The 9529-nt window shown below is 37.3% G+C and overlaps 1 pseudogene; it reads left to right on the forward strand.

The window, feature by feature from the left end:
• LOC102821174 overlaps positions 1 to 9529 on the forward strand; it is a 148613-nt pseudogene that overhangs the window by 112447 nt on the left and 26637 nt on the right.

The following is a 9529-nucleotide window of genomic DNA, read 5'->3' on the forward strand; positions in this document are numbered from 1 at the left end:
TATGAGTCAGCACTTATTAGCAGCAACAATGTATGGGTGGGATTTGATGTTGCTCAATGGCAGACTTCACTTCAGGAAATAAGAGAACCAGCCATTACATTGGTGGACCTCCAAATTCCTGAGTTCTTGTCTTTTTTATTTGGTCCACTTCCCTGACCTTTTAAATGGATCGCTGTGTCTTCCCGTCCCCATTCAATTCATCCATTCTATTCCTTGCCTTCAGACCAATCTTTCTAAAGGATGTCTTTGATTTTATCATCCCTGAATACAAAAGCTTTATTCTCTCCTCTTTTGCCTAAAGCATCAAGTTTAAAAGCCTTACTCTGACTTTCAAACCCAATTCTTCTTTTTAACTTTATCTTCTAAATGTACCTTCCTGAACACAGTCTGGGGAACATGTTGCAACTATTCTGCATCATTACCCATATTGTTCTTCCTGTTCCTGAATGTCAACCTCCTTCATGTCTTTAAATCCTATAAGAGTCAGCACAGATAGGCAGAATTATAAAAAATTCATTCACTCATTTATTCAAGAACAACTGTAAAGAAATGGCCTCTGAGTTGTCAAGCATAGTGGCAACTATTGGAGATACCAGACAAACAAACAAACTCGTGCTCTCAGGTTGATTAGACTCCCGGTGACCACGTGCAGACTTTACAGAAGTAGATTGGCTGGCATTTCTTCCACAATGCCAATGGCTGGGTTTCAACTATCAACCTTTAGGTTTATGGTGGTGGTGGTGATGGTTATGTGCCATGGAGTCAGTTTCTTTATGGGAGCAGAAAGTCTTGTGTTTCTCCCACAGAGCAACTGATAGATTTGAACTGGTAACCTTGTGATTAGCAGCTCAGCTCATAATCCACTAGGCTACCAGAGCCCATTTTTTAGGTTGGTAGTTGAGCAAAATTGTTTGCAACATCCAGGGATGTTGTTATTGTTAGCTGCCATCCAGTCAGTTTTGACTCACAGCAACCCTATGCACAACAGAACAAAACACTGTTCAGTCCTGTGCTATTCTCACAATTGTTACTCTTGAACCCATGGCTGTTGCCACAGTGTCAACCATCTCATTGGAAGTTTTCCTCTTTTTTGCCTCCACTTTACCAAGCATGAGGTCCTTCTCTAGGGATTGGTCCCTTCTGATATGTCCAAAATATAAGAGACAAAATCTTGCCATCCTGGCATCTAAGGAGAATTCTGACTGTGCTTCTTCCAAAACAGGTTTGTTTGTTCTTCTGGAAGTCAATATTCTTCTCCAACACTGTAATTCAAATATATAGATTCTTCTATTGTCTTCTTCATTCATTATCCAACTTGCATGTGCATGTGAGACAACTGAAAATACCGTCATGGCTTGGTTCAGGTGCACCTTAGTCCTTAAACTAACATCTTTGCTCTTTAGTATTTAAAGCATTAAAGAGTTTGTTGTTTTGTTTGTTTTTTTTTTGCAGCAGATTCTCCTAATATAATACGTCATTTGATTTCTTGAATGCTGCTTCCATGAACGTTGATTGTGGATCCAAGCAAAATGAAGTCTCTGATAACTTCAAGCTTCTCTGTTTATCATGATGTTACTTATTAGTCCAATTGTGAAGGTTTTCCATTGAGGTGCAATCCTTACTGAAGGCTGGGGAGGGGAAGGAGAGTATCTTTCAAATAATAGAAATAAAGAACAATTGTGGTAAAGATTTACTCTAAGGGTGCAGGAAAGGTTTTGCAAAGAAAGAGATGTTTAAAATAAGACTTGAAGACTAAGTAGACAATTAATTATCAAGTGAGCAAAGTGGAGTTCAATATGGGGAAATGAGCATTTCCAGCAAGGAGAAGAGTGTGATGTACTTAGAAATGTAAAACAGCTGAGTATGTTTAGAAAATTGTAAGGAGTCAAAGATAACAAATGTTTATTTCAGTGCAGTGCTTGGAACATTTAAATGTTCAATAAGTTGTGCCTAGCTAAGTAATAAAGGTGAAAACTGAAGATACTTAAATACAATTAGTCCAATGGACTAATGTAACATGTAAACATCACAGAGCTCTGGTAGTGTAGTGGTTACAAGTTGAGCTGCTAACCTCAAGGTCAGCAGTTCGAATCTACCAGCCGTTTCGTGGAAGAAAGATGAGGCTTTCTGCTCCTGTAAAGATTTACAGCCTTGGAAACCCTGTGCAGGGTTGTTATGAGTTGGAACTGACTCTATGGCACAGCACTATCACCACCAACTAATAAAAGTACTTAAATATCTGGAATGTCAAGTCAAAAAAATTACTAAAGATTTATTCTAAAAAAAAAAAAAAGTCCGTACAGTTTTTTGTGTTGTGTTTTTTTTTTTTTTAAAAAAAAACAACAACCACACAAAACATCAAAATTCTTCTCACAGATTGGCTGTGAGTTGATTTTCCTAATACACGCAACAAAATAGATCAACCTCAAAAATATTATATTGTGCAAAAAAAATGACCTAGTTGTGAAAGGACAAACACTGTATGATCTCACTTATATATGAGATCCAATATATGTTGTTGCTGTTGTTAGGAGATGTTAACCACGTGTACAACAGAATAAAACACTGCCTCTCCTGCTTCAGCCTCATAATTGGGATTATGTTTGAGCCCACTGATGCTGCCACTGTGTCAATATACACCATTGGGTGTCTTTTTTGCTGACACTCCACTTTACCCAGCATGATGTCGTTTTTCAGGACTGCTTCCTCCCAATACCATTAACAAAGCACACGAGATGAAGTCTCGTAATTCTAACTTCTTTATTTTTTAGTGCAATAATCTGAAGTTTTGCATGGGAAAGCATATCATGTCTATTGTATCAAGCATATTACAACTCCCATTTTGAAACTTGATGTGACTGCAATGTTGCTACAAAGATAAAATATATGATCAATTTAGGATAAAGCCAAATGGGTCATTTTAAACAGAAGCATTAACTAAAAAAAGAATTAAAACGAAAATATAAACTTTATAATTCTTATATATTGAACTCCTGGTATGGCACTGTAGGATCAGCACTGGACTGAGAACCACAAGGTTGGCAGTTCAAACCCACCAGCTTCTCCTCAGAAACTCTATGCAGGGTCTCTATGAGTCGGAACCAACTCAATGGCAATTCATATAATACATACTATATTATCTTACAGTTTTTGGTTAAATTAAAAATATATTACTTTAAGTTAATTTTCAAATAAAATTCTTTGGAAGTTATTATACCTACAGCATTCTTTTACTTTTATTTTTTTTTAAAAGGGGGTCATATGTTCATTACCTCTCTCTACTCTTTTCCTTTCCCTTCATAAAAAGTGGCATTTTATTTATGAATTTAACTTTTAATTCAATGAACGTTTACAAAACAAATTGTCTTTACATTCAACAATTCATGCATTTTTAGTGACATTAATTAAAATCGCCACTGTGTAACAACATTATTTACACTTTTTCCCTGTGCTTTTGTTTGATTTGTCTTTCTGTCCTATCCCTTACAGCCTTCTGTGCAAATGTTGCCCTTTTGACACATAGAATTGCTTTGTCTAAGTACTGCATACCTCCCTGATGTTACTGGTCACTTTAGAAGCCTGTCTATTGTTTGTCTGTAAATTAAGCCACAGGGATGAGTCCAATTTCAAGCTTGATGGTGACTAAAGACCAAAGTTTCAGGGATTCCACCAGTCTCTATCAGACCAGTAAGCCTGATTCTTTTTTGTTTTGTTAATATATGATTTTGAGTTGTTATACTTGCTTCCAAGGAACATTCTGTCTGTACTTCTAAGACAGATTTGTTCATTCTTCTGGCAATCCATGTTGTTTTTAAGTGCCTTTGAGTAGGTTTCAATTCATAGCAACCCTGTATAGGGTTTCTGAGGCTATAGATATTTGCAGCAGCAGAAAGCCCCATCTTTCTCCTGATGGGCTTCAACTTCTGACCTTGTGGATCACTGTCCAGTGCTTATCCTATAGAGCCACCACATTTCCTGGCAATCCATAGTATATTCAATATTCTTCACCAACAGTATAATTCAAATGCATCAATTCTTTTATCTTCCTATTCACTGTCTACTTTTCTTATGCATATGAAGTGATTGAAAATACCATGATTTGGGTCAGATACATCTTAGTCTTTAAAGTGACATCTTTGTTCTGTAACACTTGAAATATCTTTATTCAATGAAGTATATTTTTTCATTTCTTTACTGCTGGTTCCATGAACATTGATTGATTGTGGGTCCAAGTAAAGTGAAATCCTTGACAATTTCAGTCTTTTCTTCATTTGTCATGATGTTGTTTATTGGTCCAGTTGTGAGAATTTTTGTCTTCTTTATGTTAAGGTGTAATCCAAATTGAAGGAGTCCTGGTGTGGCGCTGTGGGTTAATGTATTGGACTGCTAGATCTGTTTGAACTACAAGGTTGATGGTTCAAGCTCACCAACTGCTTCTCAGAAACCCTGTACAGGGTTGGTATGAGTTGGAACCAACTCGATAGCACTTAACAACAACACAACCCAAATTGAAGGATATTTTTTGTTGTTGTTGTTAAGTGCCATCGAGTCGGGTCCGACCCATAGCGACCCTGTACAGGGTTTCCGAGGGTGTAAATCTTTACGGGAGTAGAAAGCCTCATCTTTCTCCCACGGAGCGACTGGTAGTTTCGAACCGCTGACCTTAAGGTTCGCAGCCGGATTCGTAACCTCTACGCTACCAGAGCTCCTTAATTGAAGGATATAGTCTTTGATATTCATCAACAAGTGCTTCAAGACCTCTTTGCTTTCAGCAAGCAAGGTTGTGCCATCTGCATATCACAGGTTGTTAATAAGTCTTCCTCTAATCCTGACTCTTCTTCACATATTCCAGTTTCTTGGATTGTTTGCTCAGCATATAGATTGAATAAGTATGAAGGAATACAATCCTCACACACACCTCTCCTGATTTTAAGTCATGCAGTATCCCCTTCTTCTGTTCAAACAACTACATCTTGGCAGGTTCTTCATGAGTACAGTTAAATGTTATGGGATTCCCATTCTTTGGAACATTATTCATAATTTTCTGTGATCCACATAGTCAAATGCCTTTGTACAGTCAGTGAAGCACAGCTAAACATTTTTCTAGTATACTTAGCTTTCAGCCAATTCCTATTTTAGTTATAGAGAGAATAATCTTATTCTTTTGACTTCACACCAAGATGTCTTGGTCATCTTCTACGAGGGTGAGTAAAAAATTATCCACAATCCAGTTATACTAAAATGCCCATCCGTGTCTAAAGCTGAGGAAAGCATTGAGCGTGCACATGAAATGATTCTGTTTGATAGATGAGTGGCAGTGGATTTTGTGGCAAATCAGCCATGGTTTTACCTATAAAATAATCCACGACAGATTTGGGTTTTGAAAAATTTGTGTGAGATAGGTAGCGAAAAAACTCATGAAAAGCATAAATAGAAGCATTTGGACATCTGCAAACAAAATTTGGACCCATACTCGAAGGAAGGTTTTTTTTTTTTTTTTTTTTAAATCATAACTGGTTACAAGACATGAATTCATCACTATGAGACTGAAAGTAAACAACTGAGTATAGAATGGAAACATCTTCAATCTCCAACCAAGAAAAAGTTCAAAATCAACCATCAGCTGGAAAATTGATGCTTACAGTTTTCTGGAATTCTCAAGCGCCAGTATTGGAACACTATAAGGAAAAAGGTTCCACAATCCACAGTGCTCATTACAGTGAGATGCTCACTGAAGAGCTGAAACCTAAATTTTGGATTAAATGCAGAGGATTGCTATCCAAGGGCTTTGTGATCTTGCATGTTTTGAGGTGTTAAAGTACCCTATACTCCTGATCTTTCTCCCTTGGACTTTTACCAGTTGGGTCCCCTGAAAGCAGTCATTGAGGGGACAAAGATTTCCCTCTGATGAAGAAATGAAGACAGTGATGCATTCATGACTGAAAGCTCAGCCTAAAACATTTTTAAATAAGGGAATACATGAGTTTGTTGACAGATGGACAAAATGTATTTAAAAGCATGGAAATTATGTCAAAAAATGATGTATTTGTCTTTTCTAAAAGTTGATGAAAATAAATTGTACAGCTAGAATGCTGATAATTGTTGACTCACGATTAGTTAGTACCTGTGCCAAGAAGAACTGATCTTCAGTAGAACATTTTATACTTCTACTACTTGTTTGTCAGTAAGAAGTACTGTGGTAGCTTGTGTGTTGCTGTGACGCTGAAAGTTATGCCGCTGGTATATTAAACACCAGAAGAGTCACCCGTAGTGCAATGGTTCTAGTGGAGCTTCCAGAATAAGACAGACTAGAAAGCAGGAGAGGCAGACCACTTCTGAATGGTTAGCACTGAAAACCTTATGAATCGCAGAAACATGGCAGTGGAACATTGTCAGATATAGTGCTGGAAGATGAGTTACTCAGAGTGGAAGACACTCAAAATACAACCGGGGAAGAGCTATCTCCTCAAAGTAGAGTTGACCTTAATGACGTAGATGGAATGAAGCTTTCGGAAACTTCATTGCTGATGTGGCATAGTTCAAGAGAAGAAATGGCTTCAAGCATCCATTAATAATCTTTAGAATGTGGAATGTATGAAGAAAGAATCTAGGAAAATTGGAAGTCGTCAAACCTCCAAAATGAAATGGAATGTATAAAGTTCAATATCCTACACATTAGTGAGCTGAAATGTATTGGTAATTTTGAATCGATTGTATGGTTTATTATGCTGGAAACTACAAATTAAAAAGGAAAGGAGTTCACATTCTTTGTCAAAAAGAGCATTCTATCTTGAAATACTGTGCTCTCTGTGATAGTATAATATCCATGTGCCTACAAGAAAGACCAAGGAAGCGTAGTGATTTATGAACTGGGCCACAGGTTAACAGTTCAAATCTACCAGCTTTTCCATGGGAGAAAGATAAGGCTTTCTGCTCCTGTAAAGATTTATAGCCTCTGAAATCCTATACAGGGATGCTATGAGTCAGAACCAAATTCATGGCACACAACCACCACCATCACCACCAACTTCCTTGATCTGAAACTGATCAAACATACAATCAGCATGCATTGATAATTACTGTTGATTGGAATGGGAAAGTTGAAAACAAATAGGAAGTATCAATAGTTGTAAAACATGGCATTGCTGATAGAAATTATGCTGGAGATTTGCATGATAGAATTTTGCAAGACCAACGATTTATTCATTGGAAGTATCTACCAGGAAGACAGCTACCTGGCCAAATGATTGGAAGAGATCCACATTTGTTTCCACTCCAAAGAGAAGTGACCCAAAGGAATGCAGAAGTCATTGGACAATATCACTAATATCTCATGCAAATAAAAATTTCCTTATATTAATTCAGAAATGGCCACAACAGTACTACTGGCAGGAAACTGCCAAAGGTTCAAACTGGATTCAGATGAGGACATGGAACAAAGGGTATCATTGCTGATGTCAGATGGATCCTGGCTGAAAGCAGAGATTACCAGAAAGATGTTTACTTGTGCTTTATTGACTATGCAAAGGCTTTCAACTATGTGGCTCATGACAAACTATGGACAACATTACAGAGCATGGGTATTCTGGAAATTTTAATTGTGCTTATGAAGAACCTGTACATATACCAAGATATAGTCATTCAAACAGAACCAGGGAGCACTGAATTGTTTAAAATTAGGAATGGCATGTGTCAAGAAACTGGATGATATGAACAAGAACATGGTATCAAGAATGGAGGAAGACTCATTAACAGCCGGTGATATACAGATGATACAACCTTGCATTCTGAAAGCAAAGAGGACTTAAAATACTTACTGATGAAGATCAAAGACCACAGCATTTTGTAGAGGTTGTACCTCAATGTGAATAAAATAAAAATCCTTACAACTGGACCAATAACTAGCATCATAATAAATGGAGAAAAGATTGAAGTTGCCCAAGATTTCACATTGCTTGGATACACTATCAACACTAATGTAAGCAGCAGTCAATAAATCAAGAAACATATTGCATTAGACAAATCTGCTGCAAAATACCTCTTTAAAGGGTTCAAGAGCAAAGACGTCAGGTTGTGAACTAAGGCGCCCCTGACCCTAGCCATGGTATTTTCAACTCAAAGTTGGGCAATGAATAAGTAAAACTGTAGAAGTATTGATGCATTTGAGTTATGGTGTTATGTTAGGGAAGAATAGTTAAAGTACCATGGACTACCAGAAGAACAAATAAATTTGTATTGTAAGAAGTACAGCCAGAATGCTACTTAGAAGCCAGAGTGGCGAGACTTTGTCTCTCATACTTTGGACATGTTATCAGGAGGATCAGTTCCCGAAGAAGAATATCATGCTTCGTAAAGTGGAGTCAGCAAAAAAGAGGATGACCCTCAACGAGATGGATTTGCACAGTGGCAGCAGCAATGGACTCAAATGTAACAACAATTGTAAGGTTGGAGCAGAACTAGACAGTGTTTCATTCTGTTAAGTATAAGGTAGCTATGAATTGGAACCAACTCAACAGCACTTAACAACAGCACCTTTTAAAAACAATACAAAAGACGATTATACAGTTGTATCTCACCAGTCAGAATACGTAGGAGTCAAATTAGCTACATATGCAGGAACAGGCGAATGAGAAGCTCAGTATCAGCACTAAAAACAGAGCTACAAACTGACCATGGAACCAACCATAAATTTCTCAAACACAAGTTCAGGCTAAAGCTGAAGAAAATTCAAACAATTCCATGAGAGTCAAAATACGACCTTCAGTATATTCCTGAAACATTTACAGGCCATCTCAAGAACAGTTCTGGTGTATTAGACACTAGTTACCAAAGGTCAGAAAAGTTATGAGATGACATCATGACATAAAGAACATAACCCATGAAGAAAGCAAAAGGTCATTAAAAATACAGGAAAGAAAGAAAAGGCCAAAGTGGATGTCAGAAGAGACTCTAAAACTTGCTTTGAGCACAAAGAAACTAAAGCAACGGGAAGGAATGGTGAAGTAATAGAGCAGAACAGAAAAATTTCAAAGGGCAACTTGAAAAGACAAAATCAAGTATTACAATGAAATGTGCAATGACCTCTAGTTAGAAAACTAAAAGGGAAGAACATTTCTCAGCAATTCTCAAGTTGAAAGAACTGAAGAAAAACTTCAAGCCTCGACTTGTAATCTTCTATGGGCAAAATATTTATGACACTGGAAACATCAAATGAAGATGGAAGGAATACACAGCATCACTGTACCAGATATAATTGGTCAATGTCCAGTCATTTCAAGTGGTAACATATGATCAAGAATCAATGGTTATTTGCTCTCAGGTCAAGAATCACTGCGCAAACAGAAATTGTTGCCTTTTTTTGCCCTGCCCATCATGTAAATCAAATGTCTAGGGACATTGGTCTCGCTCATATGATCTGAGAGTAAATAGACAAAGACTCACAAAACAGGCTAAATGCTTTAGAGAAAGGAAGACCGCTTAAGGGAAATAAGACCCAATATATCCAGACTACACTCCCAGCTAAGGTTAC

Source organism: Chrysochloris asiatica, unplaced genomic scaffold (assembly GCF_000296735.1).
Source record: "Chrysochloris asiatica unplaced genomic scaffold, ChrAsi1.0 scaffold00098, whole genome shotgun sequence".
In the NCBI taxonomy this organism is placed as follows: Eukaryota; Metazoa; Chordata; class Mammalia; order Afrosoricida; family Chrysochloridae; genus Chrysochloris; species Chrysochloris asiatica.